Source organism: Lipotes vexillifer, unplaced genomic scaffold (assembly GCF_000442215.2).
Source record: "Lipotes vexillifer unplaced genomic scaffold, Lipotes_vexillifer_v1.1 scaffold788, whole genome shotgun sequence".
NCBI classification, from domain to species: domain Eukaryota; kingdom Metazoa; phylum Chordata; class Mammalia; order Artiodactyla; family Lipotidae; genus Lipotes; species Lipotes vexillifer.
The window spans coordinates 1,298,284-1,308,102 of record NW_006791862.1 but is presented as its reverse complement, the minus strand read 5'-3'; the positions used below and the strand labels follow the sequence as shown (position 1 = coordinate 1,308,102).

Below are 9,819 nucleotides of genomic sequence, written 5' to 3'. Positions count from 1 at the left end.
ACAGGGTCCCCGAGCATCCTGCGTTCAAGTTCCTGCTCTTCCTTTGACTCAGGGATGACCTAGGGCAACTTTCTTACTCCTCTCTGATTGCAACTTCCCCATCTATAAAGTGGCGATGATAACCCTGCCCTGCTGACCTCTGCCAATAGACAGTTATTGGGCCAGAGCCTGCCCAGCCCAGACTTTCACAACCAGCCTCCTGGTGCCTTGGATGTAGCCACTGGCCCATTGCGGATGCAGAAATGAATCACAGTTCTCATCCTCTGGGGATTTTCACGCCATGGCCCTGTCTGGAACAGGAGGGAGGCGCTTGGGGAACTACAGGGCTTTGAGATCAGACAACCCTGGATCACTTGTGGCTCTACCCACTTGCTTTGGGACATCAGCCAAGCCTTGGTTTTCTTCATCTGTGAAATAAAAATCATACCCCTCTCTTCCTCATATGTTTCTTTCTTTTCTTTTTGACGTGGACCATTTTTAAAGTCTTCATTGAATTTATTACAATATTGCTTCTGTTTTATATTTTGGTTTTTTGGCTGCGAGGCACATGGGATCTTAGTTCCCCAACCAGGGATCGAACCCGCACCCCCTGCATTGGAAGGCGAAGTCTTAACCACTGGACCACCAGGGAAGTCCCCCTTATAGGTTTCTGATTCTCATAATTCATTGTGAGAACTCAAGTGACTAAAGCCTGAGGAGGGCTGACCAGGAGCCTGGGCACATTAGCACACTTCAGCATGACCTCTACCTAAGTAGACGTCCTTTCACCTGGATTGAACATGACCCTAGGCAGGCATGGATGTGACATTGAGTGGAAGCGGACACTGAGCTAGGCCCAGGGAGGGGCCCTGGCACATCCAGCCTCCTCTTGGTCTCCCAAGACTTAGGGAGGGGTGAGGAAGACTGAGGGACAAGGAGGGAAGCCCCAATTGCAGGGACCCAAAAAGGTGAGATTCGGATTCAGCCTCTCCTGGGACTCTGATGGGCTTGGGGTGGAGACACAGGGGAGCAAGACGCTGCACTCCTGGTGTACATAGGTCAGAGGAAGGCCTAGGACATATCCCTTAATAGGAGACTACCAGGTCTGTGATCAGGGGGTGAGGTGGGCAGATGGAGAGAATGCAGAAGCTTAGAATAGGTTTTGGAGCAACACTGCCCTGGATTCACATCCCCACCTCACACTCACCCTTCCCTCCTTCAAGCTCAGTGTCCTGATCAGGAAAATGGGGATGAAGACAGCACCTCCCTCACATGTATGGTTAGGATTCAACTAGATAATGCTGGGTGAAGGGCCTGGTGGAGGTCCAGGCACTTAGCAAGCGCTCAATAAACCTCAGCTGTTAAGTATAACTGTTACGGGTAGGAACAGCAGATGCCCATGATGTTACAGGAGCCCAGAGGACTGGCACCTGGCCCAGCCAGTGGGTGGAAAGCTGGGGGCGGGGGGAGGGGGAGGCTTCCTGGAGAAAATGAGACTCAAGCTGAGTATTGGAAGACACACAGATGTTGACATGAAAAGGGAAGGGAAATCCAGGCAAGGGAAACAGACTGAGAGAAGGCATAGAGGTGGGGTGAGAGGGCGAGTGCTCAGGGATGAGGCTGGAGAGGTATTTGGCCCCAGAGAGAGCAGACTTGTTTGTTGGGATTAGAAAGTTGGACTGATCTTTCCTTTTTTTTTTTTTTTTTTTTTAACAAATTTATTTATTTTTGGCTGCATTGGGTCTTCGTTGCTGCGCGCGGGCTTTCTCTAGTTGTGGTGAGTGGAGACTACTCTTCGTTGCGGTGCGCGGGCTTATTCAGGCTTATTTTGAGGCTTCTCTTGTTGCGGAGCATGGGCTTCTAGGCACGCGGGCTTCAGTAGTTGTGGTGCACAGGCTTACTAGTTGTGGCTCACGGGCTAAGAGCGCAGGCTTAGTAGTTGTGGCGCACGGGCTTAGTTGCTCTGCAGCACCCGGGATCTTCCCGGACCAGGGCTCGAACATGTCCCCTGCATTGGCAGGTGGATTCTTAACCACTGCGCCACCAGGGAAGTCCCCTGATCTTTCCTTTGATAAGGGGTAGATATCAAGATCCTGATTTTTTATTATTATTTTTTTGCGGTACGTCGGCCTCTCACTGTTGTGGCCTCTCCCATTGCGGAGCACAGGCTCCGGATGCGCAGGCTCAGCGGCCATGGCTCATGGGCCCAGCCGCTCCGCGGCATGTGGGATACTCCCGGACCAGGGCACGAACCCGTGTCCCCTGCATTGGCAGGCGGACTCTCAACCACTGCGCCACCAGGGAAGCCCAAGATCCTGATTTTATAGGCCAGGAAATATTCTCAGAGTCACTCGGCCATAGAAAGAGACAGGGATCCTCAGCTACTTAGAGTTACGGAAGAGGGAGCTGAGGCTCAGAGAGCGTAGTGACTCACCCATGTTGCCCAGCAAGGAAAGAGCAGAGATGGGATTGGAACCCTAGTCTCCTGCCCCGCCCCCATTCTCTTTCCATGCCATCTCATCCCCCCACCACACACACCTTCCTCCCATTGGAGCCCCCAGCCTCCATCTCCCCTTGCTTTCTGTACCTGCAGAGTCCCCTTCAATTAACAGAGAAACGTTTGCAGAGACTCCAGCTTTCGTGTCCCTGGATATTGAGATTAAACCTACATGCAAAGGGAACACATGCAGGGGCTTCTTCCCTGGTGGCACAGAGGTTAGGAATCCACCTGCCAATGCAGGGGACACGGGTTCGATCCCTGGTCCTGGAAGATCCTATATGCTGCGGAGCAACTAAGCCCGTGCACCACAACTACTGAGCCTGCGCTCTAGAGCCCGTGCTCTGCAGCAAGAGTAGCCACCGCAATGAGAAGCCTGCGCACCGCAATGTAGAGTAGCCCCTGCTCGCCACAACTAGAGAAAGCCAGCGCACAGCAACGAAGACCCAATGCAGCCAAAAATAAATAAATAAAATAAATAAACTTTAAAAAAAAGGGGGGGAGCACGTGCAAAGTGGGCGCCACCATTCCGGAACCTGGATCTCTGCCATGATCTAGCAGAGACAAGAAAGCACCTCTCCAGCCAGCATCTGTGGAAGCTGCAGTCCCTCCTCCCTGGTCTTCACACCCACCCTATTTCTCTGGCCTGTAGAGAGAACCCCGGGGGAGCAGGAAGTGGGGAACAGAGAGGAGCTATCATGGGGGCAGGATTGGGGCCTCCTTAGTTGAGAGGTTTGTGGAAACTTCTACCCCTGAAAATTTTGAAATAATAGTAGTAGCAAGAAGCATGGAATAATTCAGCAATGGAGATGCCATATGTCTGTTCCTGCCCCGTAGAGAGTTCAGGAAAACTCCCCCACGGCTGTCCCTCCCCTCTCAGCCACAGGAGCCGGATCACACCAGCAGGAGGCCGGGGTCAGAGCTGCTTTGGGTTTTCCAATGTAGTATTCATATATATTCTGGTTTGTGGTGGAAGGAGCTCTAAAGAGGGTGATGAGAGTGGAACCAGGTGGGGAGAAAAGGCAAGAGCCAATAGGCTGCCTTGGGGGGGCGGGGGGGAAAGCGAAAATTCCCTCCTCAGTTAAATGGTATGGCAACACGGAGAGAACAGGCTCTTTTAGGGGTTTGTGTGTCTGTTAACTTCTTTTTCTCTGGTTATCCAGATAATACCTACTCATTGTAGAATATTTGGAAAGAAGCAGGGGAAAAAAATTGCAGATAACCTTATCTCCCAGAGGTAACCATTTTACAGTTTAACATATTTTTTTAAATTTTATTTATTTATTTTTGGCTGCGTTGGGTCTTCGTTGCTGTGCACGGGCTTTCTCTAGTTTCGACGAGCAGGGGCTACTCTTCATTGCGGTGCACAGGCTTCTCATTGCGGAGGCTTCTCTTGTTGCGGAGCACAGGCGCTAGGCACGCGGGCTCCAGTAGTTGTGGCACAAGGGCTCAGTAGTTGTGGCTCCCAGGCTCTAGAGCGCAGGCTCAGTAGTTGTGGTGCACGGGCTTAGTTGCTCCGTGGCATGTGGGAATCTTCCCCGACCAGGGCTCGAACCTGTGTCCCCTACTTTGGCAGGCGGATTCTTAACCACTGCGCCACCAGGGAAGCCCATTTTAATGTATTTTTAAGAAAAAATATTTCAAAGAAAATAGTCAATCACCCCCACCTTAATCCATCTGTTTCATTTTTCCAACTTCTCTTTCAAACTTAATCTATATGCAAAACACTATTGACATAGTTCTGCTTTTTAACCTTCACCTTCCAGTGTCAACGTGAGTCCATGTTACCTCACAGCCTCTGCAACTGTCATTTTGTGGTTCTGCAATGTACACGGCTTGTGCCATCAGCTTACTTTCCATTGTAAATAACACTGAAGAGGATATCTCCCCGCTGGAGAGGCAGGGCCACAGACTGGGGAAGGAAACCAGGGGTCCCAGATCCTTTCCCCAGCTCCTTTCCCCAGCTCCTCATTGAGAAAAACTACCTTCAGTTTATGAAAATAGTTTGGAGGTGGGGTGAGGGTCCAAGGGACCCCCAGAGGCCAGTTAAGGAATCTGAGTCAGGGCTTCCCTATGGCGCAGTGGTTAAGAATCCGCCTGCCAATGCAGGGAACACGGGTTCGAGCCCTGGTCCGGGAAGATCCCACATGCCGCGGAGCAACTAAGCCCGGGTGCCACAAGTACAGAGCCTGTGTTCTAGAGCCCACGCTCTAGAGCCCACGAGCCATAACTACTGAACCCGCGTGCCGCAACTACTGAAGCCCGCGTGCCTAGAGCCCGTGCTCTGCAATAAGAGAAGCCACTGCCTACACACCTCAACGAAGAGCAGCCCCCCGCTCGCTGCAACTAGAGAAAGCCCGCGGGCAGCAATGAAGACCCAGCGCAGCCCAAAGTAAATAAATTAAATAAATAAATTTAAAAAAAAAGAACCTGAGTCAGGAGTTCTAACTCTTTGATCTCTGAATCAAAAGTACCTGTAAGATAGGGAATATGGGGGGAGGCACGGTTCAGGGGGTAAGGAGTGTGTTTCTGTGTAGATTTGCAGGGTAGAGACGGTGTGAGAAAAAGTGTGTGCCTGCGGGCGCCTCCTCTTACGAGTGTGTTTGCACAGCAGCTCCCTCTGCTGTCCCTGCTCCCCCAACAGTCCTGTACCGTTTACAGTTTGAAAGTCCTTCCCCCTAACTTTAGTCTGTCTTTCCCCATATTTCTTTTTCAGTTGTGCGGAGCACAATAAAATCGCATTCAAAGAGTTGAAAAACAATTCTTTAGGTCCACCCTGTACCCATTGCCCAGACCTTTAGCTCTGATAAAAAAAACAAATTCACCTGAGTAAATTTTAAAGATCTTATTGGCTTTATTCAATGATTCATGAATTGGGCAGCATCCAACCTCGCAGATGGAAAGGAGCTCCGAGGAGCTGTACAAAATGAAAGACTTGTATAGGCAGAGGGAGCAGGAACAAGGAAGTTATACTAGACAGAAAAGCAGATTGGCTGTGGCAAGGGCACTTTCCTTTAGAGAACGGTAGGGGTCGTTCAGAATGAGGCAGATTACTTAACTAGTGCTGGTTAGGCAATTCCTGACTGACTTAAGATTCCATTTTGGGGAGAGATGAATCTAAGTTAAGTCTCAGTTGGGCGATGTGGGGCTAAGCATAAGTGACTCCATTTGTCTTGTTTTTAACAGTCCCCTTCAGGAGACTTCCAGGACACTACTATCATGTGCAACCTCATTTAATCTGAACTACTCTTAGGTGTCATAGGGAAACTGAGACAAGAAATTGAGAATGTGTCGTCAGCAAGTCCCCTAAAGACCCCTTCAGGACCCCTTCAGGAAGTGACTCCCTGGCCCTGGCTCACCCATGCCCTGGGAACAGATGAGGGTGTCAGAGCTACAGATAGAAACTGAGATTTAGCAAAGCTGCATAGATAGCTCACCTCCCCACCTCTGATAACAGCTCCACATGGATACCTGTGGGATGGGTAGATCAATCTGCCCTGACTCTTCTCTTATTGTGGCAACAGAGGACGGGGGTGGCGTGGTTCTGCTGTAGTAAGTAACCCCAAAGTTAACCTTGAAGGGTAACGTTTATTTAATGAATCCATGTGGGATGGTTAGGGGCAGGGCCGCCTTCAAGGGCATGGGACTTGTATAGTTGCACAGGGGCTGCACTTGGTTTAATGTTCTGCTGTCGCCGTCTTGAAATTCTTAATTTTTGAACAAGAGGCTCTGCATTTTCATTTTGTAGCAGATCAGAGTTGGGGGCGGTAACGTGCAAGTCTTCTCACTGGATTTCGACACTCCCAGAGCTGTCCGGGAATCAGCTGCGCAATGGCGCCTCGGAGAACCTGTGGACCAGCGGCCGCTTGTGGAGTCCTCGGCTGGCTTCGGTTCTGCTTTCTCGCAGGAAACGTTCCACACTCGCTTGCCCGAAACCCACGGCGCCGCGCTGCTGCCGCCCCTGACCTCGAAGCCCGCGGTTCTACGTGCCGGTTCCCGCCTAGGCCTCCGGAGCGCGGCCGGCTACGTGCAGAGCGGCGTGACTCTGGGGCGCGCGCCACTCCCAGCCCGAGCGCCGGCAACCCGGGTCAGCCTCCGCTGGGAGGTAGTGCCGGGCGCTTTCCGCAGGCTCGGCTCTCCCGGAACGTGCTGGACGGCACCCGCAGGCCCTGCGCTGCAGACTTCTGCCTCCACTATCTGGTTTCACACCGTGCCCTGGGCTGTAGATCAGAAGGTGCAAGAAGGCCCCGAGCTGCGTGCGGTCCTGGAGGACCGTGCAGGGGCACAGCGGAAACGCAGGTGAGGCAAGGCCCTCCCAGGGCTCGCTGGAGTGCACGAGCCCGGCGTGCTGGCTCTTCATTGTACCTTCTGAGCCCTCATTTCTGAATTAGCCCCAGCTTCTTCGGGCTTCCCAGAATTACTACCATTGCGATCTACACCCTCAAGGGCAAAAAATCTGGACCGGGACATACGGTACTCTACATTGGGAACAGCTGGCACCTTCCTCCTTGCCCAGTCTTTGCGAGGCACGGAATGGGGACGCCCACACGAGCTGGGGGTCACCCAGAGTCGAAGGAGGGCATATTCACTGTGTGAAAGGTACATGCGAGGAATTCTAGGGATTTTTCTCTCCTGCCTTGCAGGTAGCAGAGTCTGCACAGCTTGGATGCTTGTAAGGGAGTTGAGTCCGTGAAAACTGAGGGAGCCTTCCCAGTCTCACCAAACAATTCACAAGACAGGTTTGGAGTGGGCAGGGACTATGTCCATAATGTGTTGAGTTCCTACCAGCCCCAGGACGGAGTATGAGATTCGAGTTTTGCTCACCTCTTCCGCGGTCCCTGGGTCTGGTCAGGTCATGGACATTCTCTCAGGCAAGCTCGGAGCTCCTGCGTGCCTCCAGTTCAAACCGGTGATGGTCTTAATTGTTGAGGCAGACGATGACCCATGCGGGTTATTGGACCAGTGTGAACATGCCCTGGAGTTCGGGTCGGATCCTGAACAGGGGACGCGTCTTCTCCTAGGGGGCAGAGGCCTTGGGGAACTTCAGCACCATGGGATGGACAGCACCCTGGAGGTGCAGGCCTAAGCCCAGTAGGGGCTGTGAGCGCCCAACTCCCCCATCGCGAGCTTTAGGGTGGGAAGCCAGGCGGAGGGACGGTCCGGACGGGGCCGAACTCCCGGACCCGGGCCTCAAGCCCCAGAGGCTGTGTGGGGCTTGGGGCCAGTGTTCAGAGGATAGGGCCCGAGTTTGAGGTCTCTGCTGAGGGGGAAGGAGACGGGGAGGGAGCCAGAGCCAAGCTAGCCTGGGAAAGCTGGTGTTCCAGAACCGCGGAGCCGACGGCTGAAGGCGAGTCCTGGTCAACCCTCCTTGAGCCTCCGTCCGGTTCGCTTGGAATTCCAGTGTAGACGCTGACTCTGGTGTTCTTTGCGACAGATCTCTGGCACTCGCAAGCCCAGGTATGCAGCCTCCACTACCCGCCCCCGATTAAAAAGAAAGATAAGGGCATCTCTTGAAGGGAAATGGAGATGTGGAAGGGCTATTCCAGGGGAGGGAGGCAAGGCACTCGGCAGAGCTGACCTGGTGACCGCGAGGAAAGTTACAGACTTCGAGGAACCCTATAAATGACCCTTCATAGGGTTCAGATTACACACCTCACTGGAGCAGAGCCGCCTCCCTGAAGCCAAACCGTCCCCAGCGCCTCCAGGGGCCGGTCGTAGGGCGTCCCTGTTGGACTGCAGCCCCCGGACTGAGCGGACAAAGGCGGAGGGGGAGGCGCTTGGGATGGGCGGCAACTTGTGGCTCTAGGAGGGCGAGCGCGCAGGTGGCGCGGGAACCCTGACAGGTGCCCCCTCCCCATCCCAGGGCCAGGATGAAACCCAGGGCTCCCACTAAACATGACTCCATCTAGACACAATGCCCCATCACCTGAACTTGCATTTAAGGCACCTGTCACACCCCACTAACTCATCTCTGGCCACATCCACTCCGCAGGCAGTCCCAGGGTTCCACCTCCTCACTGTTTCGGCCTCCTCGAATTTCTGATTCCACCCACCCGGAACACCCTTCCTAGTCAGGCTTGAAGATCCCCTTTCTCCTGAAATGTCCTAGTTCCAACACCTCCAACCGGGCAGCATGTGCCGGGTCGTCTCCTCTGCCCAGGCTCCCTGCTCTTGTGGCAGATGTCACTCTGCAGGTCTCTCCTCTCTACCTTGGTCTGTCTCTCTTAACCGCAAGGCCCTGAGTTTTCTCAGGTCAGGAACTGGCTTGGCTTCTCCTACAGTAGCACTACACAGTAGGAGCTCCACAAATATTTGTCAGTGAAGGAGGCTTGTCTTGCTTTCCTCAGCGTGGGTAGCATGGACGGAGGAAAGGTGGGCTTCTGAGGACCAGTGGCTCAGGATCACCCCGGGGAGAGTCTCTGTGAAATGACTGCCCCCCTGATCCAGCCACTGGTCCCAAACTCGGTTTATCCAGTTGTAGGATGTATTGGCAGTGTTATGAAAATGACATGACGGGGGAGAACCTTAGGGTCTCAGGCATTCTGAATTTATTTTACAGATAGGGCTACAGGCCCAGAGACGGGGCTGTAATTTGTCCCAGGTCACATAGCAAGGTAAGGCAGGGCCAATGTCAGGTTTTTTAAAGATGAACAGATGGGGAAAATCAATTTCCAGCCCCAGAAAACTGAACTGGGGAAAACCTGGCTGCAGTGTGTGTTACTGCTCAAAAAGCTTCAGCTTTCCAACCCTGGCCTGGCGGGATGGCTCCTGCAAAGAAGGGTGGTGAGAAGGGCTGGTCCGCCATCAACTAGGTGGTGGCCAGAGAATACACTATCAGCTTTCACAAGCACATCCATGGAGCGGGTTTCAAGAAGTGTGCCCCTCAGGCACTCAAAGAAATCCGGAAATTTGCCATGAAGGAGTTGGGGACTCCAGATGTACACATCGACACTAGGCTCAACAAAGCTGTCTGTGCCAAAGGTATAAGGAAGGCTGCATACTATCTCTGTGTGTGGTTGTCCAGAAAACATAATGAAGATGAAGATTCACCAAACAAGCTCTATACGTTGGTTACCTGTGTATCTGTTACCACTTTCAAAAATCTACAGACAGTTAATGTGGATGAGAACTAACTGTGCTTGTTCAATAAAGTTATAGCCCCCCCCCCCCCCCCCCAAAAAAAAAGCTTCAGATGTCCCTGGCCAGGGTGAGACCACTGACATCATCCAGAAACACACAGGCGCTGATCCCGGGTTTGCTGGGCCAGGATAAACGAGGGACTGTAGAGACCGTTTTTGTCCCACTCATACATTTCTTAAGACCCAGAGAGAATAGATCACCGG

The 9,819-nt window shown here is 52.8% G+C and overlaps 1 pseudogene; it reads left to right on the top strand.

The window, feature by feature from the left end:
* Window positions 1-9,237: 9,237 nt before the first annotated feature.
* LOC103071329 (60S ribosomal protein L31 pseudogene) lies at window positions 9,238-9,609 on the top strand (annotated as a pseudogene).
* The last annotated feature ends 210 nt before the right edge of the window (window positions 9,610-9,819 follow it).